This window comes from Saccopteryx bilineata, chromosome 4, assembly GCF_036850765.1.
Source record: "Saccopteryx bilineata isolate mSacBil1 chromosome 4, mSacBil1_pri_phased_curated, whole genome shotgun sequence".
NCBI lineage: Eukaryota > Metazoa > Chordata > Mammalia > Chiroptera > Emballonuridae > Saccopteryx > Saccopteryx bilineata.
This window is the reverse complement of record NC_089493.1, coordinates 80,364,126-80,389,808: the sequence shown is the minus strand read 5'-3', so window position 1 is coordinate 80,389,808 and position 25,683 is coordinate 80,364,126. Positions and strand designations below refer to the sequence as shown.

General features: G+C 41.6%; 1 protein-coding gene and 1 pseudogene across 5 annotated transcripts in view; one reads left to right on the top strand and one right to left on the bottom strand.

The window, feature by feature from the left end:
* The window catches only part of INO80 (INO80 complex ATPase subunit), a 168,468-nt gene extending 160,670 nt beyond the window's left edge, over positions 1 to 7,798 (bottom strand). For 2 of the 5 annotated variants that reach the window (XM_066277062.1, XM_066277069.1), the window contains exon 1: positions 7,324 to 7,798. The gene's annotated coding sequence lies outside the window, so the exon portion shown is untranslated. Of the gene's footprint in view, positions 1 to 5,023; positions 5,266 to 7,323 lie in introns of those variants that run through there. The other 3 variants (XM_066277063.1, XM_066277065.1, XM_066277064.1) reach the window with 3 other exon arrangements.
* A 3,382-nt stretch (positions 7,799 to 11,180) lies between these two features.
* Positions 11,181 to 12,174, top strand: LOC136335168 (high mobility group protein B1-like; annotated as a pseudogene).
* The last annotated feature ends 13,509 nt before the right edge of the window (positions 12,175 to 25,683 follow it).

The window sequence follows — 25,683 nt, the reverse complement described above, 5'->3', positions numbered from 1 at the left end:
GAGTGTCAGAGGAGGGAGAGATAGGGACAGAAAGGAAGGGAGATGAGAAGCATCAATTCTTTGTTGCAGCACCTTAGTTGTTCAGTGATTGTTTTCTCATTTGTGCCTTGACCAGAGGGTTACAACAGAGTGAGTGATCCCTTGCTCAAGTCAGTGACTCCATCTCAAGCTGGTAAGCCTGTGCCCAAGCCAGATGAGCCCATGCTCAAGCTGGTATCCTTGGGATTTCAAACCTGGGTCCTCCATGTCCCAGTCCGACACGGCTTGGTCAGTCGAGTCTCATTTCTTTATCTTCATACAAAAGCCTCACCATTGCCTACATCATTTATAATGCTGTTTTCTGGAAACTTCCCTCTTGCTTAATTTGCTCTTCCCTGAGGTACAATTAGAACCCATTCAATAGTCTAAGAGTGGAATAGTCTACTGCGGTTTCATATGGAGATAATGCAGTCCATTTTTAAATTTTACTTTCCATACCTCTCTTGGGAATGACTGATATTTTGTTGGCCTTTCAGGCAACATTCCCAAGTGACCACTTGGCCTAGTATTCTTTTTACCATATTCATGGTCACTAGCCATTTTTCTGTTTATACACAACAATATGAGATTCACCCAGTTTATCCTACTTAGCTACTAACTTACCCTGAAAAGCTAGTCATCACATGCAAACTGAAGGCACCTTATCTGTTCTTTCACAAGAATTAAGAACAGTTTTAGTACCATGACCAAAAGGTGAACTCTACTTGAATACCCTGAGAAAACTCTACATGTCATACATATTATTCCTTCCTACTACATAACAAGTTTCCCCTCTTCTAAATCAAAACTAAATGTTTGTGACAGCCTTTGGTATGTTTATTTCTTCAGAGATGAAAATAAATCAACATTCAATATGCTGTTTCAGCCTGACCAGGAGGTGGTGCAATGGATAAAGCATCAGTCTGCAATGCTGAGGACCCAGGTTTAAAACCCCAAGGTTGCCGGCTTGAGCATGGGCTCATCCAGCTTGAGCTCAGGCTCACCAGTTTGAGTGCAGGCATGATCCCATGATGGCTTGAGCCTAAAGGTTGATGGCTTGAGCCCAAAGGTTGATGGCTTGAGCAAGGGCTCACTGGCTCAATTAGCCTTCCACCCCCCACACCATTAAGGCACATATGAGAAAGCACTCAATAAACTAAGGTACCACAACTATGAGTTGATGCTTCTCATCTTGCTTCTTCCTGTCAGTCTGTCCCTATCTGTCCATCTCTCCCTCACTTAAAAAAAAAGTTTATTAATTAATATGTCATTTAATCTAAGAACTAAAAATTATTATCTCTATTTTACAGATAAGGAGAACTAAAACTCAAAGTTCTGTAACTTACCCAGTGGTAAGCAGGACTCAAACTCAAGTCTTTTTATCGCCAAAACCATTGTCTTTCCAGTATACAACCAGTTTTCTCCTTAAACTATCTTTGATATTCCTGTAAGAAGTCACGTTCAGGCCCTAGCTCAGGGATCAGGAACTTTTTTGGCTGAGAGAGCCATGAACACCACATATTTTAAAATGTAATTCCGTGAGAGCCATACAATGACCCGTGTATGTTACGCATTATCCAATAAAAATTGGTGTTTTCCTAGAGGACAGCTGTGATTGGCTCCAGCCACCCACAACCATGAACATGAGCGGTAGGAAATGAATGGATTGTAATACATGAGAATGTTTTCTATTTTTAATGTTATTATATATTTTTTTTTTATTAAAGATTTGTCTGTGAGCCAGATGCAGCCATTAAAAGAGCCACATCTGGCTCGCGAGCCATAGGTTCCCGACCCCTGCCCTAGCTGGTTGGCTCAGTGGTAGAGCGTTGGCCCAGCGTGTGGAAATCTCAGGTTCGATTCCCAGTCATGGCATACAGGAGAAGCACTCATCTGCTTCTCCACCCCTACCCTTCTTGCTTCTCTCTCTCCCTGCTCCTCCTGTAGCCATGGCTCGATTACAGTGAGTTGGCTCTGGGAGCTGAGGATGGTTCCATGGCCTCCACCTCAGGCGCTAAAAAACAGCTCTGGTTGCAACAGAACAGCAGCCCCAGGTGGGCAGAACATCACCCCCCTAGTGATGTTCTAGATGGGCTTGCTAGATGGATCCTGGTCTGGGCGCATGCAGAACTGTTTCTGCCTCCCCTCCTCTCAATAAAAAAATTAAAAAAAAAAAAAAGTCATGTTTCTGTGAACATGAATTTAACAGACCATAATCTGCCTGACCAGGTGGTGGTGCAGTGGATAGAGCATGGGACTTAGATGTAGAGGATTCAGGTTTGAAACCCAAGGTCACTGGCTTGAGCAGGGGCTCATCCAGCTCAAGCGCAGGGTCACCAGCTTGAGGATGGGGTCATTGGCTTGAGCATGGGATCACAGACATGACCCCATAGTCACTGCCTTGAGCAAGGGGTCACTCGCTCTGTTGTAGCCTCCCAGGCAAGGCACATATGAGAAAGTAATCAATGAACTAAGGTGCCGCAACGAAGAATTCATGCTTCTCATCTCTCTCCCTTCCAGACTGTCTGTCCCTCTCTCTGTCTCTGTCACAAAAAAATACCAACTATGAATCTTGAAACTATGGACCCATGAATTAGGATGAAAAAAATGTACATCCTTTTCACTAAACTATAACTGAAATTAGCATTTCCTTCAATTCTGAATGTAGGCAGCACACCACAGCAATATTATTAGCAGGACTATCATTAGTTTGTTATTTAACTCAATAGTAAAAGTATATTTCTTAGATCATAAATTTAATTATTTGAACTTAAAAGTCATATTCTGAGAAGAGGTTCACAGGCTTCTTTAGACTGCAAAGGGGTCCAGGGCACATTAAAAAATATATATAAAGGCCCTGACCAGATACCTTGGTTGGTTAGATCATCATCCTGAAGCACAGAGGTTGCCAAATTCAATCCCTAGTCAGAGTACATACAGGAAAAGATTGACATTTCTTTGTCTCGCTCTCTCCCTTTCTTTCTCTAAAATCAAAAAAATAAATACTAAAAAAATTGTAGCCCTGGCCAGTTGGCAAGTGGGTAGAGCATTGGCCCAGTATGTGGACATCCCAGGTTTGATCCCCAATCAGGGAACACACAAGAAGTAACTATCTGCTTCTCTTCCCCTCTCTCCACCAGTGGCTCAACTGATTTTAGTGTTGGCCCCAGGTGCTGAGGATAGCCTAGTTGATTCAAGCATCGACCCCAGATGGGTGTTGCCTGGTGGATCCCAGTTTGGACTCATGTGGGAGTCTATCTCCCCTCCTCTCACTTAAAAAATAAAATAATTATAAGAACCCTGCACGCTCACCTGACCAGGTAGTGGCACAGTGGATAGAGCATCGGACTGGGACGTGTAGTACCCAGGTTTGAAGACCCGAAGTCACTGGCTTGAGCCCGGGCTCATCTGGTTTAAACATAGCTAACCAGCTTGAGCCCAAGGTCCCAAGGTCACTGGCTTGAACAAGGGGTCACTCGATCTGCTGTAGCCCCCCAGTCAAGGCACATATGAGAAAGTAATCAATGAACAAATAGGGTGCCACAAAGAAGAATTGATGCTTCTCATCTCTCTCCCTTCCTGTCTGTCTGTCCCTCTCAGTCCCTCTCTCTGTCTCTGTCACACACACACAAAAAGAACCCTGCATGCTCTAGAGACTATCACACAGGCTGTCTGTGAATCCTTGGTAGTGAAGGTTTATAAAAGCATGTTACAGTTTACTCACTGTCCTCTAGTCCATTCAAATCTGAGTAACATTTGGTCTGTTATTTTTTAATATTTAAGTTGTCAACTACATTTACTGTTACTGATTTTCTACTTCTGACCTAACATATACAAAAATCTCTTCTGCAGTTCTTTTTTTTTTTTTTTTTTTTTGTATTTTTCTGAAGCTGGACTCCCGCATGCACCCGACCGGGATCCACCTGGCACGCCCACCAGGGGGCGACGCTCTGCCCACCAGGGGGCAATGCTCTGCCCCTCCGGGGCATTGCTCTGTTGCAACCAGAGCCACTCTAGCGCCTGGGGCAGAGGCCAAGGAGCCATCCCCAGCGCCCGGGCCATCTTTGCTCCAATGGAGCCTCGCTGCGGGAGGGGAAGAGAGAGACAGAGAGGAAGGAGAGGGGAAGAGGTGGAGAAGCAGATGGGCGCTTCTCCTGTGTGCCCTGGCCGGGAATCGAACCTGGGATTTCTGCACGCCAGGCCGATGCTCTACCACTGAGCCAACCGGCCAGGGCCTCTTATGCAGTTATTAAACACAGGCAGTAAACATCTTCATGACCAACTTTTCAATCCTAAGCAAACCTACTGTATCATCATTAGCAAGTGAATCCAATGCCTAAGTGAATTTCTGACTTAATGTACAGCCATGGTCTGAATGTTTGTGCCCTCCCCAAGTTCACAAGTTGAAATCCTACCCCCAAGGTAATGTTATCAGGAGGTGGGATCGAAGCCTTCATGATTAGGATTCGTGCCCATAAAATGTATTTAAGTAAGTATTAGCAACTAATGCTCTTTTCATCCTCTGCCTGCTATAGCCTATCATTTCAAAATTCTTATACGGGGGTCCTCTGGTTAGACAGTCTGAACATACAATATTTTGAGTTTACTCACCCCCATAAAAACTTTTTTTTTTTTTATTCAGTGAGAGAAGGGGAGGCAGAGACAGACTCCCACATGAGCCTCAGCAACCGAGCTCTTTTTAGGGCTTGAGGCAGTGAGGCCATGGAGCCCATCCTCAGTGCCCTGGGCCAACTCGCTCCAATTGAGCCATGGCTGCAGGAGGTGAAGAAAAAGAGAAAAAGAGAGAGAGATAGAAAGAGAAGAGAGAGGGGGTGGGGTGGAGAAGCAGATGGCATTTCTCCTGTGTGCCCTGACCAGGAATTGAATCAGGACTTCCACACGCCTGGCCGATGCTCTACCACAGAGCCAACCAGCCAAGACCCATAAAAACTTAAAAAATTTGAGACGTGAATGTTTTGGCTTATACCATTAGCGTCTTACTTACGGACTACGTGGGCAAACTAGTTTGTTGGGCACAGAGGAAGACTACACAGTAATGCAGGATGTGAGTGAGGGAGTTGGCCCCTTCCAGTGTACAAGCCAACTGTAAAAATAAAGGTAAGGAACTTTTATTACACTCATTTTTTTGTCATTTTTTCTGTGAATAAGTACAGTATACAGTACAGTATATTTATGTCCACAGTACAATATATTTAGGTCCTTTTCCTTTTTCTGTGGCTTAGTTGTGTTTTTACGTTCTAAATTATGATTTTACAACTGTGTTAGGATAGGTAAGTGACTTAGGCTAGGGTGTGTTTCGACTTATACCAAAATTCAGGTTAAATCACTGTTGTAGGAACTGGAAATGTGTTGTAATTTGATGATCCCTATACTTAAGATGCACCTTTAAAACTTCTCATCAATTTCACTTATTTTTCCTACAAAAGTCAAAGTCTCCTATTAACACTATTTCATTCTGCCCTCTCTAAAATCCACTGCATCCCAGCATTTATGTCTTATGTAAACTTGTATGCTTACAGGTTAAATCCCCAAGCCACTTTTAACTTTCTTGTGGGCAGAAGAGGTGTCTTTTCCTAGCCCGATGTCTACACAAGTAACAGTCAGAAGCTGATATGATACCTTTCCTCAGTAGAACTATGACAAATTATTAAGTGAAATTATAACACCGTTGTTTATGAGCTGTTGCTTAGACAATCACAGTTCCACCTTGATGTACTCAAAATGTTTTTATTAGTCATACACTTTTCTAATCACATTTTTGCTGTTAACAGTTATTTCCCATCAAAAAACAAAGATCTTTAAAAATTGATTTGGATTATTTTGAAACAAAAATGTAGAGGAAAAGAACACAGTAAACTTAAATAGTGGAATTTAATCCTAAAAAACAAATTCACTTTAGAATATAGTAGGTACAACTTTTAACATATATAATAATTTCAAATTGTTTTATATGAAAAGCTTGCCAATTTCAAACATAAAACACAATATGAATGTAAATATTTGGCAATAAAAAGGAACAAAATTCTAAACATGCCTACAACATAAACCTTGAAAACCTGTTAAAAGAAGCCAGTCATAAAAGTACACATGTGATTCCATTTATACAAAATATCCAGAATAGGCAAATCTACAATGACAGAGGATAGCTTAGTTGCTAGCGGCTGTGGTGTGGAGGAATGGGGAGTGACTGCTAAAGGGGCTTCTTTCTGGTGTGGCGAATCTGACAGTGGTGACAGCTGTACAAGTCTACGAGCACACTAAAAATCACCGAATTGTACACTCCAAAAAAGTGAGTTTTTTGGCATGTGAATTGTATGTTAATAAAGCAGTTACATTTTTTAAAAAATGAATTAAAAGCCCCCACTAGTAAACCACAATGAAAATTTCCTTGGGAAAAGAAAATCACGGACATCACAGATGGGGAAAAGTAAGCTGATTACTAGTGATGTTAGCGAGGTCACCCCCTAATTCCCTCTCCTGTTCTTACCAAGTATAGGAACACGAAACTCAAGTGTATGAATCAAAGAAGAATTCGACAGAGTTGGCTGTTAACTAAAATAGTGAGTGCCTTCTTAGGCTCTATCACTCCCAAACTGTAGGGGGCTTCTAGCCTCGGTGATTGCGGAAGTAGTAGTTTTCATCATCAAGCTCAAGAAGGAATGTCAGATAGAATGACACTTGCCTAGACAGACGCCCTACGAAAGCCTGAAAGACCAGGAGTGTCACCTACACACTCCTAAGACTGTGCACGTGTTAGGCTGCCCCCACCCAACACCAACAAGCAGCATGCACCGTAGCCCCATATCCCAGCTTCCTCCCCATAAATTCACCCACCACCAAGCCCTTAGATCTCAACTGCTTTAAAGGACAGGTATAACCCCCCGAGTTACCACTCGAGCCCAACCAGCGCCCGCCCTGCCCCATCCCACCCCCAAACCCACACACGTGTTAGCCCGACACCGCCCCATCGGGTCCCACGTGCACCTGGTCTAACACACTCCCCACATGTGGGCGCCCCACGGGCTTCCTCGACTGGCTGAGGTCACTGTGTGACCCCTGGTCTCCGGAGGTATGAGAGAAGAAGGACAAGGCCAAGGCCCAGATCCCTGAGGTCCCAACCCTGCGTAGAGTGTTCACACCCATCCTCCCCACTAACCCAACAAATCCAAGGGCCGGGGGCGACGGCCCCTTTAAGACGCGGCCCAGTCGTCGCCCGCTGAGAGGGGCACAACCGGGCCTACACAACCCCCCTTCCGTTCGCCCGCCCACGTCTAGTCGCCTCACCTCGGGCTGCCTGGCCCCGCCGCCGCAGCGGCGGCGGCGGAGGGGGGGCGGGGTGCGGGCGGGGTCCGGAGGGGGGGGTCGCCCGCCGACGGTGGAGCCGCGGTTCGCCCTCAGAGGCCGTAGGCCGGTGACTGCGTTGGGCGTGGACACTCCTAGCCCGCTCCCTCGGCGGCTCCTGGGACCCCAAGATGGCGGCGGCGCTGAGGCGGCTGCGGGCGCTGGGCCGGCGGCGGCGGCGGCCACTTTCGCTCACTGAGAGGAGCGGAGCAGGGACACGGGGAGCCATGGCGGGGGGGAGGAGAGGCGCCATAGCCAGGCCAGAACAATCGAGCCGCTACTCAGCTGGCTTACCGCTGCTCCGCCCACGCTCACTGCTCGTCGCCAGCCCGTGGCCTCCCTCAGTGCCGCTACCGTCGGCCTCGAGCAGCTCGCACCCCGCCGCTGCCGCCTGACGCCCGTCGTGGACCGGGGTTCGGGGGGAAATCCTGATCCATGCCATCTGAGTGCAGATTGGTCGGGGCTGGAACTGGCGAAGATTGCCGAAAGGCGGCGGGGAGGAGGAGGAGGATGTCATCGCCAGAGTGAGCAAGCAGATCTCGCGGGATTAAGTGTCGCGAGACTTCTCCAGGCTTGCAACCGCCGTAGAAAGGTTACTTTTCCCGGAAGTAACGTCAGTCCAAACGGCCTGAGATCCAGGGGATACTCGTTCCTACAGGCAGAAGATGGGAGGATTCTTGTTACCGGTGTGTTAGGGGTGACCAAACACCGGGAAGATCCACTTAAGGGAAAGGATAGGTTTGGTTGTAATATTCTGTTTCTGGCCCTTTTGGGCAGGGTTGTACATCGCCAGGGAAGTGCCTGCTGTGAAGAGCTTTTTTTTTTTTTTTTTTTTTTTTTGTGGGACAATCTTATACATTAATATTGGGTTCCTCTTGAGGCTCAGAGAGCAACACTGCGATCTTGTTACAATGTTAGGCAAGACGTCTAAGTGAGGGCTTTAGGATTCAGGGACTTGAGAACACAGATCTGTCACCCAATGAGCCTCTGAAAAGGCAATAATTGATTTGTCTCTGCCAACTCGGCAGTTTGAGCCCCCTGCTACTTCTATTTATTTAAGTTAATGAACTGAATTACCAGGCTCTGTAATGAGAAGACCAACTATATACACGTATGTAACCCAACTCCAGATAAGGATTCGAACTTCCTGGAAGTTAACTGCTGTTTCAGTTACCTTGAGTCTCAATCTTTAATTCATTTCAAGTATGTAAGCATAACAGCATTTGCTTAAGATTAAGCATTAAATTCACTGGACTTTTTAAAAAAAATTTGCTTAAAGGCAAAATATTACCCTTTGTGTAAGAAAGAAGGGAACATAAGAAAACTCCCCTATCTGCTCATTTATGAGAAAGAAATGCAAGAATAGACCAGAAATTAAAATGATGGATTTCCTCTATGGAAAAAGTAGGAAGAAGGGAAGGGATGAGAACAAGGTAGAGAGTTGATGAGGGATTAGCAAATCTTTTTGTATTGGAGTGCATGTTAAAACCACAGTAATGTTTCATATTCCCCACCCCACAATGAACACCTACAGCCCAATAGGATAATATATCAGTAACAATGAGCTGTCGCTTCTGCATAGACCAAAAGGAAAAGAATAAAAGGAAGAAAGTAATCTAGACAGAGACCAGTCTCCAAAGTTCAAATGTAGATTGTTTTCATTCCCTTTTGCTGTGCTAACAATGACCACAAACAGTGGCTTAAACCAATCCAATGTATTATCTTAGAGTTCAGTTTGACAACAGTCTCACTGGGCTAAAATCCAGGTATTGGTAGAGCTCTGGGGAGGAATTTAGCTTCTTTTCTAGCTTCCATAAGCCACTTGCATCCCTTGGTTGCAGGCTGCCAGCAATGGAAGGTTGGGTCCATCTCACAAATCTGACCAACTCTTATTTTTTTAAGGATCCTTGTAAAAAACTTTTTTTAACCCTGAAAACTGTATAATTTTATTAACCAATGTCACCACAATAAATTTAATTTAAAAACTTAAATATATATTTTAGCAAAAGAGAAATAGACAGGAAGGTAGAAAGAGATGAAAAGCATCAACTCATTGTTATAGCACTTTAGTTGTTCATTGATTGCTTTCTCATATGTGCCTTGATCAAGGGGCTCCAGCCAAGCTAGTGACTCCTTACTCAAGCCAGCAACCTTTAGGCTCAAACCAGCGTCTATGAGTCATGTCTATGATCCCACACCCAAGCCACTGATCCCATGCTCAAACCCAATGGGCCCACACTCAAGCTGGCGACCTCAGGGTTTCGAGCCTAGGTCCTCAGCATCTCAGGCCGACATTCTATCCACTGCACCACAACCTGGTCAGGCATAAAATGTTTTTTTTAAAGGATCCTTGTGACAACTGACTGGAAGTGGTGCAGGGGTTCGAGCATCAACTGAGAATGCTGAGGTTCCCTGTTTGAAACCCGAGGTTGCCAGCTTCAGTGTAGGGTCGCTGGCCTGAGCGTGGCATCATTGACTTGAGTCTAAGGTTGCTGGCTTGAGCAAGGGGTCACTGAATCAGATGGAGCTCCTTAAGGCATGTATGAGAAGCAATGAACAAGTAAAGAGAAGCAACTATGAGTTGATATTTCTCATCTCTCTCCTCCCTCTCTCTCCCTTCCTGTCTGTCCTCTTTTTTGCTCCCTCTAAAAGGAAAAAAAAAAAAAGGATCTTTGTGACTACATCAGGCCCACCCAGATAACCCAGGATAATCTCCCCATTTTAAAATCAAGTGATTAGCAACCTTAATACCACTTGTCACTTTAATTTCCCTTTGCCAAGTAGCCTAACATATTCACAGGTCCTGTGGACATCCTTAGAAGGGGGTGGAAAGGCATTATTCTGCTCCCCCCTCTGTCATAGAACTTATGATGTACAACTTACTATATCTTTGATCTATAACTTTCACACCAAAGCAGTGGTGGGATTCAGCCAGTTTGCACTGGTTCAGTAGAACCGATACCTAATTTTAATTTTTTGTTCAGTTCAGCGAACCGGTCATTAAAATGGCACTTGTAATCAAGTTTCTCTTTAAGCTGGGCACTTGGGCAGCCACCCAATGTGGAAATTATAAATTTAGATTCTATACTCTTTTTTAATGTTCATCTGTGCAACAGCATATTCTAAATATCCGTAGTAATGTTTATTCTGTCCATAGGTGAAAAAAATTTGATGGAACTAAGTTTGTAATATTTATTTATCTATTTCATAAAACTCATTATACCTTTAATGAAATGCTACATTGTAATTCCCTCACATTTATTACTTCAGTAAACAAACCTAATGTAAAGAGAAAAAGTGCCAAAGAGCCAGGGAGTGACAAGCTGTCATTTGTTTCAGCTTTCTGTTACACCCAAAATTCCCCCAAGATATTATGAGTGTGCTGGTGTTCCCCAAAGGTGAAACAAATAGGAAGTGAGGATACAAGAAACCTATAGATTTCAAGGGTTATCTTATTGCCCATTTCAGAAGCCATGGAAGAATGTGTACAACTTTCCCATGACTAACAGGTTTGTTGTACACATTATTCTATCATATTTAATCTGCATAGCCTATGCCATTTATTAATTCAGCCAACCAGCCAGGGCCCAGATATTTATTTCTAAACACCATTCTCCAATAAAAAGAACAGAAGAACCTTCGAGAAATAATTGATTCCTGAGCTGAGGCAAGGAAAATACAGTATGAGCCTAGTCTTACAACACTACAGTACACTGAACTCCACAGAGACAGTACCAGGGCAAGTGCGAGCTGGACAGGCACTGGGAAACTCTATGCTCACTGAGGGAAAGTCATTAAATATGGGTAAAGGAGATCCTAAGAAGCCAAGAGGCAAAAATGTCATCATATGCTTCCTTTGTGCAAATTTGCCGGGAAGAGCACAAGAAGCAACACATGGATGCTTCAGTTAATTTCTCAGAGTTTTCTAAAAAGTGTTCCAAGAACTGAAAGACCATGTCTGCTTACAAAAAAGGAAATTTTGGCTCTGGTCACTTGGATCAATGGTAGAGAGTTGGCCCAGCATGTGGATGTCCCAGGTTTGAGTCCCATTCAGGGCACACAGGAGAAGTGCCCATCTGCTTCTCCATCCCTCCCCCTCTCCCTTCTCTCTATCTCTCTCTTCCCCTACTGTAGCCATGGCTCTGTTGGAGCAAGTTGACCTTGGGCACTGAGGATAGCTCCACAGCCTCACCTCAAGTACTGAAATAGCTCAGTTGCCAAGCAACGGGGCAACAGCTTCAGATGTGCAGAGCATCACCCAGTCCAGGGTGGATCTCAGTTGGGGCACGTGAGGGAGTCTGTCTCTCTGCCTCCCTGCTTCTCACTTAAAGGGAAAAAGAGAGAGAGAGAGAGAAAGGAAATGTTGAAGACATGGCAAGGGCAGACAAAGCCCATTATGAAAGAGAAATGAAAGCTATGTCCCTCCTAAGGGGGAAACAAGAAAGTTCAAGGATCCCAGTTACCCAAGAGGCCTCCTTTGGCCTTTTTCTTGTTTTCTTCTGCGTATTGCCCAAAAATCAAAGGGGAGCCTCTTTGCCTATGCATTGGTGATGTTGCAAAGAAGCTGGGAGATGTGTGGAGTACCACTGCTGCAGGTGACAAACAGCCTTATGAAAATGGCTGCTAAGCTGAAGGAAAAATATGAAAAGGATATTGCTGCATACTGAGTTAAAGGAAAGCCTAGTGCAGCAAAAAAAAAAAAAAAAAGGCTGAAAAAAGCAAGAAAAAGAAGAAGACAATGAAAATGAAGAGGAGGAAGATAAAGTAAATGACAATGAAGAAGATGGTGAGTAAGTTCTAGCACAGTTTATTCCCTTGTCTATAAAGCATTTAACTGCCTGTACACAACTTGCTCCTTTTTTTTTTTAAACATTTTATTTATTGCCTGACCAGGTGGTAGAACAGTAGATGGAGTGTCAGCTTGGGACCCTGGGAACCCAGGATCCAAAGCCTGAGGTCACTGGCTTGAGCACGGGCTCATCAGCTTGAGTGTGGAGTCACCAGCTTGATCATGGGATCATAGCCATGACCCTATGGTTGCTGGCTTGAGACCAAGGTTGCCAGCTTGAGCAAAGGTCACTGGCTCGGCTGGAGCTTACAGCCTCCCACCCCCACTCCATCAAAGCACATATGAGAGAGCCATCAATGAACAACTAAGGTGCCACAAGTATGAGTTGATGCTTCTCATCTCTTTCCCTTCCTGTTGGTCTGTCCCTCTCTGTTCCTCCCTCTCTCCTTCCCCCCCCCCACCCTCGCTAAAAAAAAAAAAGAAAAAGATTTTATTTATTGTTTTGAGTGGAGAGACAGAAACAAAAAGGGGTGGGGGAGGAGCAGGAAGCATCAACTAGTACTTGCTTCTTGTATATGCCTTGACCTGGCAAGCCTGGGGTTTTGAACCAATGACATCAGCATTCCAGGTCAACACTTTATCCACTGTGCCACCACACATCAGGCCACAACTCATGCCTTTTATTTATTTATTTATTTATTTATTATTATTATTATTATTATTTTGTATTTTTCTGAAGTGAGAAGCAGAGAGGCAGACAAACACTCCCACAGGCGCCCAACTGGAATCCACCCAGAATGCCCACTAGGGGGCAATGCTCTGCATCATTGCTCCAATTCGACTGGAGCCATTTTAACATCTGAGGCGGAAGCCATGGAGCCATCCTCAGTGCCCAGGCCAACTTTGCTCCAATAGAGCCTTAGCTGCAGGAGGGGAAGAGAGAAACAGAGAGAAAGGAGAGGAGAAAGGGTGGAGAAGCAGATGGGCACTTCTCCTGTGTGCCCTGGCCAGGAATCGAACCCAGGACTTTTACATGCCGGCTGACGCTCTACCACTGAGCCAACCAGCCAGTGCCTCTCATGCCTTTTAAATAAAAAAATGAAATGTAAAATAAAAAGAAACAAAGATGAGCCTAAACTATTGTGTTGTGCCAGAAAATAATGCTCAAAAAAGGATGTCACAAAAATAAAAAGGATGTCACAAGAACACAGGTGTCAACCTGAACGAGCTCCTAATGGCCAAAGCTACAGAATAAATAATGATAGTATTGTATTATGATCCATAAACCCATGGACATTTATTTTTAATATTCATGTACCCATATTGATATAAATAATTGGTTATTTAAATGAATGGGGGAGAAGGGGCAACTCCTTTTAGAGAATTTCTTTTTTTTTTTTTTCATTTTTCTGAAGCTGGAAACGGGGGGGGGGGGTTCAGTCAGACAGACTCCCGCATGCGCCCGACCGGGATCCACCCAGCATGCCCACCAGGGGGCGATGTTCTGCCCCTCTGGGGCATTGCTCTGTTGCATCCAGAGCCATTCTAGCGCCTGAGGCAAAAGCCACAGAGCCATCCCCAGCGCCCGGGCCATCTTTGCTCCCATGGAGCCTCGGCTGCGGGAGGGGAAGAGAGAGACAGAGAGGAAGGAGAGGGGGAGGGGTGGAGAAGCAGATGGGCGCTTCTCCTGTGTGCTCTGGCCGGGAATCGAACCTGGGACTCCTGCATGCCAGGCCAACGCTGTACCGCTGAGCCAACTGGCCAGAGCTAGAGAATTTCAATTAATAAATGTAGAAGGACAAGGAAAAGAAGATAACAAAAAAAGTCACCATTAGGCAAACACCACAGTAATAACTGTTGCAGAAAACCAGAATTTACAGAGTCAAAGTGTCTCGTCCATGATATATTTTAGCACAAAGGGAAAGATAGTAACATTATAATGGTGAAACAAGAAACCACCTCAACCAAGTGATCAAGGTAAACATCATCAGTAACAAGACATATTTACATCATGAGTACCTTGATATTTTGCATTGAGAAGGACACAATATTGTTTCTGTGGTATTATTGTTAAAAATACATAACCTCAGGCCCTGGCTGTTTAGCTATGTATTAGAGCATTGTCGTGATACATGAAGGTTGTGGTTTTGATCCCTGGTCATGACACATGCAAGAATCAACCAATGAATGCATAAATAAGTGAAACAACAAATTAATGTTTCCCTTCCTCTCTTACCCCCCGTTTCTCTTTCTCTAAAATCAATAAAATTAAAAATATATAACCTCAGTTCAATCATGAAAAAAAATTACACAATCTGAAATTGGGGGACTTTCCAAAAAATAATCAATACTTTTCAAAACTGTCAAGGTAATGAAAGACCTGGAAAGATGTGGTAGCTCTTCAGTGGTTGGATTCAGCCATTTCACACTTGGCAGAACTGAAACCTAATTTTTTTTTTTTTTTTTTTTTGTATTTTTCTGAAGCTGGAAACGGGGATAGACAGACAGACTCTCACATGCGCCCGACCGGGATCCACCCGGCACGCCCACCAGGGGGCGACGCTCTGCCCCTCCGAGGCGTTGCTCTGTTGCAACCAGAGCCACTCTAGCGCCTGAGGCAGAGGCCAAGGAGCCATCCCCAGTGTCCGGGCCATCTTTGCTCCCATGGAGCCTCGGCTGCGGGAGAGGAAGAGAGAGACAGAGAGGAAGGAGAGGGGGAGGGGTGGAGAAGCAGATGGGCGCTTCTCCTGTGTGCCCTGGCCGGAAATCGAACCCGGGACTTCTGCACGCCAGGCCGACGCTCTACCACTGAGCCAACTGGCCAGGGTGATACCTAATTTCTTGAGTTTGGCAAACTGGTTGTTAAAATGGCACTTATAATCACGGTTCTCTCTAAGGTGGGAGCCTGGGCAGCCATCCAATGTGAAAATCACAAATTTACATTCCTTACTCTTTTTTAATGTTCATCTGCCCAACAGCATATTCTAAGCACCTGTTCATTTGTCCATAGGTGAAAAATATTGCAAGTGAGGATGCCAATCAAGAAGCAATATGGAAGTATATCTTAAATAACAGTTTTATTATTTTTTGTCAGGTGTTATTTAGTATTTTTCCATTAATATTTTAAAACTTTCTTATAATCTAGTTTTGTGTACCTCTTTTGTTGTTCTTATTTAAGTATTAAATGCATGAAATAATAAAGTACCTTTTGGTATATCATTTTTTTATAAATAAAAAGGTTATTGGGGCAGAGAACCAGTGGTTAAATTATTTGAATCCCACCACTGCAGCTCTTACAGATTGCTGGAGACTAAGGAGAAATAATAAGTAAATGCAGTGTAGAGTCCTGGAAAGAGTCCTAGAACAGAAAAGGAACATGGGTGGAAAAGCTGGTGACATTTGTATAAGGTCTCTAGTTCATAATATTGCACCAATATTAATTTCCTTGTTATGATCATTGTACTAAGGTTATGTGAGATGTTCACATTGAAGAAACTGGGTAAAAATATAAAGGAAATCTTTTTACATCTTTGTTTTTTGTGGGTTTTTTTGTTGTTGTTGTTTTTTTACAGAGATAGAGTGTCAGAGAGAGGGATAGATAGGGACAGACAGACAGGAACGGAGAGAGATGAGAAGCATCAATCATTAGTTTTTTTCATTGCACGTTGCAACACCTTGGTTGTTCATTGATTGCTTTCTCATATGTGCCTTGACTGCAGGCCTTCAGCAGACCGAGTAACCCCTTGCTCGAGCCAGCGACCTTGGGTCCAAGCTGATGAGCTTTGCTTAAACCAGATGAGCACGTACTCAAGCTGGCGACCTCAGAGTCTTGAACCTGGGTCCTCTGCATCCCAGTCCAACACTCTATCCACTGCGCCACCACCTGGTCAGGCTTTACATCTTTTCTGTAAATCTAAAATTAATTCAAAATAAAAAGTTTTTAAAAATTTTATTCCATTTCACTTACCAACTGTATTCATATATTCTTGAAATACTGTATTTTCTTGAATCAAGATGTTCTCCTAGTTTTCTAAGACACTCTTGCTCTTTGGACACTGTTCATAGATTCTGGTCTTGACAAATTATGGAATGACAGGAACTACATAATGGTAGAAAAATATTTTAAAACACACTGTTCTCAAAGTCCTTACCTAACTTGAAATCACAGGAAAAACAAGGGGACTTCACTTATGAGGAGCTAGAAGTATAAATTCAAGCTTTCTTCAGATATAACAGAGATGACAATTTGAACAACAATAATCATGAAGCTGCACCCACCAACCACCAACTCCAAAGTGGATAGTTCCCACAATCCTGACTGCCATCTGGAATTCTAAGACGACAAGCAGGTGAAGAGCAAATGCATTCTGCTTGGAATCTGCAGCAGACATATTTTAACCGTTGAAACAAGGGCCAGAAACTATTGGTCTTTGGCTATAACTGCCCTCAAGGTGTGTGTTTTTATTTTTTTTTATTTTTAAAAGTTGTTTTTTTGTTGTTTTTTTACTAAAAAGATCTAACAGTGTCAGTCCAACCACTGAATGAAAGTGAATAGTGAATAGTTGCTTCTTCCTTTGGACATAGCATGTGCTCTCTCACTCACCTGAGTCCCAATTACTATAGTAACAGTACTACTTAAACCCAATCCACTGACACTGTCTCCATAATGCCCAGCTTCTGCAGAGACTTCAGTTTGCAATTCCTACAATTAAAAAAAGATAGTTTTTGTTTATTTGAATTTGTCACTATCATTGAGATGGTTTTTCTTCTAACTAGTATGAGTTAGTAAATACTGTTATGAAAACACAAACATAATAGCAGCTAACTATAATTTGCTGGGCAAAGCTCTAGGAGAAATACCCATTTAACCTGTATAAAAGCCCTTTATTTGCATTTTACAAAGAGAGAACTGAAGCTTAACATCATTAAGTAATAACTAAGAAACATGTTTGAGCTCAGACATAAAGTGATAAAGCAGAGATTCAACACAGGTCTTAAGATGCCAAATTCTGTATTCTTACACTTACACCAAACATTTGCTTTCATCACTTCTATTTGCTATACTTACTTGGTTACCTATCTGTAATCTTTGATACTATCACTCCTTTGTTTCATTTTTAAATTGTGAAGTATATACCAGCACAAAGTATAGAGAAAAATAAAATAAACATTTGAATATCCACCACCAGATCTGTCAAATCTTAATATTTTGGCATATTTGTTTACTAATAAAACAATACAAGCATAGTTGACACTGTCTATATAGTCTTTTTGTATCCCATGGCCCCTTTCTCCCCACTCCCAGAGGTAACCACTATCCTGAATTTATTATCAGCAATACCCTTCCATGTTTTGTGTGTGTGTGTGTGTGTGTGTGTGTGTGTGTGTATATATTCATAAAACTAACACTATACATATCTATATCTTCACTTGCTCTTTTTATTTTTTATTTTTTTTATTTTATAATTTTATTTTTTTATTTTTTTTTTCTTTTTCTTTTTCTTTTTTTCTTTTTTTTTATATAATTTTATTTTTTTAATGGGGTGACATCAATAAATCAGGATACATATATTCAAAGATAACAAGTCCAGGTTATCTTGTCGTTCAATTATGTTGCATACCCACCACCCAAAGTCAGATTGTCCTCTGTCACCTTCTATCTTGTTTTCTTTGTGCCCCTCCCCACCCCCTATCCCTCTCCCATTCCCCCCTCCCCCCCGTAACCACCACACTCTTATCAATGTCTCTTAGTTTCACTATTATGTCCCACCTACGTATGGAATAATACAGTTCCTGTTTTTTTCTGATTTACTTATTTCGCTTCGTATCATGTTATCAAGATCCCACCATTTTGCTGTAAATGTTCCGATGTCATCATTTCTTATGGCTGAGTAGTATTCCATAGTGTATATGTGCCACATCTTCTTTATCCAGTCATCTATTGATGGGCTTTTTGGTTGTTTCCATGTCCTGGCCACTGTGAACAATGCTGCAATAAACATGGGGCTGCATGTGTCTTTACGTATCAATGTTTCTGAGTTTTGGGGATATATACCCAGTAGAGGGATTGCTGGGTCATAAGGTAGTTCTATTTTCAGTTTTTTGAGGAACCACCATACTTTCTTCCATAATGGTTGTACTACTTTACATTCCCACCAACAGTGTATGAGGGTTCCTTTTTCTCCACAGCCTCTCCAACATTTGCTATTACCTGACTTGCTAATAACAGCTAATCGAACAGGTGTGAGGTGGTATCTCATTGCCGTTTTGATTTGCATTTCTCTAATAGCTAAAGAAGATGAGCATCTTTTCATATATCTGTTGGCCATTTGTATTTCTTCCTGGGAGAAGTGTCTATTCATATCCTCTTCCCATTTTTTTATTGGATTGTTTGTTTGTTTGTTGTTGAGTTTTATGAGTTCTTTGTATATTTTGGATATTAGGCCCTTATCTGAGCTGTTGTTTGAAAATATCATTTCCCATTTAGTTGGCTTTCTGTTTATTTTGTTATCAGTTTCTCTTGCTGAGCAAAAACTTCTTAGTCTGATGTAGTCCCATTCATTAATTTTTGCCTTCACTTCTCTTGCCATTGGAGTCAAATTCATAAAATGCTCTTTAAAACCCAGGTCCATGAGTTGAGTACCTATGTCTTCTTCTATGTACTTAATTGTTTCAGGTCTTATGTTTAGATCTTTGATCCATTTTGAGTTAATTTTTGTACAGGGGGAGAGACTGTAGTCCAGTTTCATTCTTTTGCATGTGGCTTTCCAGTTTTCCCAGCACCATTTATTGAAGAGGCTTTCTTTTCTCCATTGTGTGTTGTTGGCCCCTTTATCGAAAATTATTTGACTATATATATGTGGTTTTATTTCTGGACTTTCTATTCTGTTCCATTGGTCTGAGTGTCTATTTTTCTGCCAATACCATGCTGTTTTGATTGTCGTGGCCCTATAATAGAGTTTGAAGTCAGGTATTGTTATGCCCCCAGCTTCATTCTTTTTCTTTAGGATTGCTTTGGCTATTCGGGGTTTTTTATAGTTCCATATAAATCTGATGATTTTTTGCTCTATTTCTTTAAAAAATGTCATTGGAATTTTGATGGGAATTGCATTAAATTTGTATATTGCTTTGGGTAATATAGCCATCTTGATTATATTTATTCTTCCTAGCCAAGAACAAGGTATATTCTTCCATCTCATTATATCTTTTTCGATTTCCCTTAACAATGGTTTATAGTTTTCATTATATAAGTCTTTTACATTCTTTGTTATGTTTATTCCTAAGTATTTTATTTTTTTTGTTGCAATCGTGAAGGGGATTATTCTTTTGAGTTCCTTCTCAGTTGTTTCATTGTTGGCATATAGAAAGGCTATTGACTTCTGTACGTTAATTTTGTATCCTGCGACCTTACTGTATTGGCTTATTGTTTCTAGTAGCCTTTTTGTGGATTCTTTGGGGTTTTCGATGTATAGGATCATATCATCTGCAAAAAGTGATACCTTTACTTCTTCTTTTCCGATATGGATGCCTTTTATTTCTTTGTCTTGTCTGATTGCTCTGGCTAGAACCTCTAGTACCACATTAAATAAGAGTGGAGAGAGTGGACAACCCTGTCTTGTTCCTGATTTAAGGGGGAAAGCCTTCAGTTTAGTGCCATTTAATATGATGTTAGCTGATGGTTTATCATATATGGCCTTTATCATGTTGAGATATTTTCCTTCTATACCCATTTTGTTGAGAGTCTTAAACATAAAATTGTGTTGTATTTTATCGAAAGCCTTTTCTGCGTCTATTGATAAGATCATGTGGTTTTTGTTCTTTGTTTTGTTGATATGGTGTATTACATTAACCGTTTTACGTATGTTGAACCATCCTTGAGATTCTGGGATGAATCCCACTTGATCATGATGTATTATTTTTTTAATATGTTGTTGTATTCGATTTGCTAGTATTTTGTTTAGTATTTTAGCATCTGTATTCATTAGAGATATTGGTCTGTAGTTTTCTTTTTTTGTGCCATCTTTGCCTGGTTTTGGTATGAGGGTTATGTTGGCCTCATAAAATGTGTTTGGAAGTATTGCTTCTTCTTCAATTTTTTGGAAGACTTTGAGTAGAATAGGAACCAAGTCTTCTTTGAATGTTTGATAAAATTCGCTGGTATAGCCGTCAGGGCCTGGACTTTTATTTTTGGGGAGGTTTTTAATGGTTTTTTCTATTTCTTCTCTACTGATAGGTCTGTTTAGGCTTTCTGCTTCTTCTTGACTCAGTCTAGGAAGGTTGTATTGTTCTAGGAATTTATCCATTTCTTCTAGGTTGTTGAATTTAGTGGCATAAAGTTTTTCATAGTATTCTACAATAATTCTTTGTATATCTACGGTGTCCGTGGTGATTTCTCCTCTTTCATTTTGGATTTTGTTTATATGAGTTCTTTCTCTTTTTTCCTTGGTAAGTCTTGCCAAGGGTTTGTCAATTTTGTTGATCTTTTCAAAGAACCAGCTCCTTGTTCTATTAATTTTTTCTATAATTTTTCTGTTCTCTAATTCATTTATTTCTGCTCTGATTTTTATTATCTCCTTTCTTCGGCTGGTTTTGGGTTGTCTTTGTTCTTCTTTTTCTAGTTCCTTAAGGTGGGAAGTTAAGTGGTTCACTTGGGCTCTCTCTTGTTTGTTCATATATGCCTGAAGCGATATGAACTTCCCTCTTATCACTGCTTTTGCTGCATCCCATAGATTCTGATATGTCGTATTGTCATTTTCATTAGTCTGTATATATCTTTTGATCTCTGCACTTATTTCTTCTTTGACCCATTCATTTTTTAAAAGTATGTTGTTTAGTTTCCACATTTTTGTGGGATTTTTTTCCTCTTTTTTGCAGTTGAATTCTAGTTTCAAGGCTTTATGATCAGAAAATATGCTTGGTACAACTTCAATTTTTCTGAATTTGCTGATATTGTTTTTGTGGCCCAACATATGGTCAATTCTTGAGAATGATCCATGTACACTGGAGAAAAATGTATACTCAGTCACTTTGGGATGAAATGTCCTGTAGATGTCTATCATATCCAGGTGCTCTAGTGTTTTGTTTAAGGCCACTATGTCTTTGTTGATTCTCTGTTTGGATGACCGATCTAGAGCCGTCAGCGGTGTATTGAGGTCTCCAAGTATGATTGTATTTTTGTCAGTTTTTGTTTTAAGATCAATAAGTAGCTGTCTTATATATTTTGGTGCTCCTTGGTTTGGTGCATATATATTAAGAATTGTTATGTCTTCTTGGTTCAGTGTCCCCTTAGCCATTATGAAATGGCCATTTTTGTCTCTAAGCACTTTTCCTGTCTTGTAGTCAGCATTATCCAATATGAGTATTGCTACACCTGCTTTTTTTTGGATGTTATTTGCTTGGAGTATTGTTTTCCAGCCTTTCACTTTGAATTTGTTTTTATCCTTGTTACTTAGATGAGTTTCCTGTAGGCAGCATACAGTTGGATTTTCTTTTTTAATCCATTCTGCTACTCTGTGCCTTTTTATTGGTGAGTTTAATCCATTTACATTTAGTGTAATTATTGATACTTGTGAGTTCCCTATTGCCATTTTATATCTTGCTTTCTGTTAGTTTTGTGTCTTGTTTGATCCTTCTCTTTCGTTTTTCTATCTTTTGTTTTTATTTGGTTGTATTCCATACATCTTTCCTCTGTTGCTATCTTTTTTATCTCATGTGCTTCTGTGGTGGTTTTTTCAATGGTGGTTACCTTTGAGTAATGAAAAGGGTCCCTACCCTGTTCATTGTAGCGAACTATTTTGTGAGTACTTTTGCACTCCATCGTCCTTTGTTACTGTTAATCTCTGTCTTCTCCCCCTCTTTCTTTTTGTTGTTGTCACAGTTTAAATTTGGTTTTATTGTGTTCTTCTTGGAGCTTTTACTTGTGGCTCTGTTTTTTTTTTTGTTCTTTGTATCTGATTGGAGAACCCCCTTTAGTAATTCCTGGAGTGGGGGTTTTCTGATGATAAATTCCCTCATCTTTTCTGTATCTGTGAATGTTTTTATTTCTCCTTCGTATTTGAAGGATAGCTTTGATGGGTATAGTATTCGTGGCTGAAAGTTCCTCTCTTTCAGGACTTTAAATATTGGGGTCCACTCTCTTCTAGCTTGTAGAGTTTCTGCTGAGAAATCTGATGATAATCTAATGGGCCTTCCTTTATATGTTGTATTCTTCTTTTCCCTGGCTGCCTTGAGAATTTTTTCTTTGCTGTTGGTTTGTGTCAATTTCATTATGATATGCCTTGGAGTAGGTTTGTTGGGGTTAAGAAAACTTGGAGTTCTGTTTGCTTCTTGAACTTGAGGCTTTAGTTCTTTCCACAGGCTTGGGAAGTTCTCATCAATTATTTGTTTAAGTATGTTCTCCATTCCATTTTCTCTCTCTTCTCCCTCTGATATACCTATTATTCTTATGTTATTCTTTTTGATGGAGTCAGATAATTCTTGTAGGGCTATCTCATTTTTTTTAATTTTTGAGTCTCTTTCTTCTTCTCTCTGTTGTGCCTCAAGTTGCTTGTCTTCTATTTCACTAATCCTCTCTTCTATCTGACCTGTTCTATTAGCTAAGCTTGTTACTTCGTTTTTCAGCTCGTGAATTGAGTTTTTCATCTCTGTTTGATTTGTTTTTATAGTTTCAATTTCCTTGGCCATATATTCTTTGTGTTCATGAAGTTGTTTTCTGAGCTCCCTATATTGCCTTTCTGTGTTTTCTTGTATATCTCGGAGGATTTTTAGGATTTCTATCTTGAATTCTCTGTCATTTAGCTCCAAGGTTTCCAATATATTAAATTTTTTCTCCATAGATTTTTCCTCATCTAGCTGTGTTACCTCTCTTTCTTTTGTATCCATGATATTCGATTTTCTCTTCCTTAATGGCATCTGAGGGTGGTTTTGTTGATAGTATTAATGAGATTTAATAAAGAATAAAAAGTTAAAAAAAATAACAAATCGAAAAGAGTTGTTTTTTTTAAAAAAAATTAATAATGAAATAAAGAAAAATAAAATAAAATAAAAATTTTTTAAAAAAGGAAATTATTCCCCCCCTCTTTTTTTCCTCTCCTCTCCTCTCCCCTCTTTCTTGAGAAAATCTTGTGGTGGACTGTGAGTTATAACAAACAATGCCTGTGATGGAGGGCCTGAATTGGGGAAAAGTAATAAAGGGGCAAAAAAGAGAGAAAGAAAAAAAAAAAAAAAAAGGAAAAAAAAAAAAAAGAAAAAAGAAAAAAAAAAGAGCGTATGGACCCACAAAAAGCAAATAAGGAAAAAATTTGGGTCAAGAATAAAATGATTTGCTTTTAGGTGTTGGTTTTCTAAGAGTTATGATGAGAGGAATAAGAGGAAAATGGAAAAATGGGGGGACAAATTAAAAACTTACTATTGTATTTAGTGGAACAAGAACTAGATAATATGGAGAGCCAGGGATGGGAGCACAGCTAGTGAGTTAAAAAGGTGAAGTAAAAACCCCCCAAAATGCCACAAACATAGGTTTGAGTCCCAGATAAGATAATTTGTTTGTTATTGAGGTTTGAATGAGAGGAGATGTAAAGGAGAAAGGAAGAAACTAATATAGAGGGAGAAAAGAAAGAGAGAGAGAGAAAAAAAGAGGGAACCACTAAAAGAAGAAAAAAGAAAGGAGAGAGAGAGAGAGAGAGTTAAGGGTTTTGGAGTGCAACCCTCATAGAGAGAAAGGAAGAGAAGAGAAATGATAATGGGAGATATAACACTTATGGGTAGTGTAGTTCAGGGAGAGGAGAGAGTAAGACCGGTAGAGAGTTAATCGGCCAAATTGGAGGAGGAAAAAAAAGTCTCAAGAATGAAGATAAGAGAAACAAACGAACAAATATAATAAAATGGGATAGGTTATAAAGTCTGCAGATTATTCTTGATTTTGAGAGGTTATCTTCTTGCTTTTTCTTTTCTCTCCCTCTTCCTGGTCGGTGACTCTGTACCCCGGGTTCTGCCCCTTTGGCACGCTCAGGTAGAGGTTTGCAGTTGATAAGTCTCTATGGCAATGTCATGTATTGTGCTTTATTCTCGTTGGGAGTCGAGGCTCATTAGCATTTATAGGCTCCGACAGTGAGAGAGTCCGTGTTCCTGGAGCCTTTCTCCTAGTCTTTCCTTCCTCAATTAGTAGCCTGATAGTCCAGGTATGGGGTTGCTGCTGCCTCTGCCTGGATAGTAAGAGGCTCAAATTGCTGGCAACTCCCCACTCTATTTCCACTCAGCACAGGGCTCTGGGTAAGGCTCAGTCAGTCAGAGCTGCTAGCATAATCAGGCGGGCTTTCCGCCCACTCGAAGACCTCTGGCTCTGCCACTCTATCCGGTAACACAAGCGGGCGCCCACTTCCGGGGGGCGCTTGGAGGAAACTCTCATTCACTATCTGCGCGCGCAGACCAGGATATCCGGCCAGCAGTCTCACGCTCTGAGTGAAACCCCCAACCGCAGGGAAAAGTTGCAGCGTTGGAATTGAGTCTCGCTCCGTCCCCGTGTGCGGCTTTTGCAAGGCGCTGGGGCGGCCCGAGATTCCGCTTTGGCCCACACAAAGGCCCCTGACTCTGCCCCTCTGTGCGATAACACGGGCGCGCACTGCCGAGGCACTCGGAGGAATCGCTCACTCCTTATCTGCGCGCGCAAACCAGGATATGAGGCCAGCCGCGGTTCCCTCTGAGTGAAACAGCCTCCAGCACGGAAAATCTCCACCGTTGGGATTAGTTCTCACTCCCTCCCGTGCGTGGATTTCCCAGGGCGCTGGGGCTGCCCAGAGACTCTGCCCTCAGCCCACAGAAAGGCCTCTGACCCTGCCTCTCCGTGGGGCAACACGGGCACCCACTTCCGCGGCTTAGGAAGAAATCTCTCTTCCACTAACTGCGCACCGACCAGGAGACCGGGTAAAATGGCCGCTCCGCTTGTCTTTCTTTGTTTGGGTTTGGCGCGAGTGTTAGCTTGTATTGCCCGGGTTGCCACAGGATCAGATTTTCCTTGGCTTGGATCTCTGGGCCACAGCCTGGTTCAGCCGTTTTTGCTGCGGCGGCCTGGATCTATTCACCCCCTTTGCCCGCCTCAGTTTCTATATTCACAGTTACCAGAGAAAGCCGCCCTGTTTAGGTTAGTGAGGAAGGCGGAGCATTTCTTACTCCCTATTTCCTTCGGGGTTTGGTTATATATTTAGCCAATTTTTCACTCAATCATACCTTTGGGTGTATTGCGAAGAATCTGGAAGCTCCAAGTATAGGTTTTTCTGTTTCTGGTTGAAGATCTTGTTGAGTTTTGGGGGAGATTTATCGGTATCGCTTCCTACTCCGCCATTACTCTGACGTCATCTCTCCACTTGCTCTTTTTAGTCATTATAATTTTGATATTTATCCATGTTAATATGTAAAACTTTAATTGATTTATTTTATATTTTTATTATTTTTAAATTTGGTGGGATAGCTTCAGGTTCATAAAATTGGATTAATCACAATCCTTAGTTCATGACATA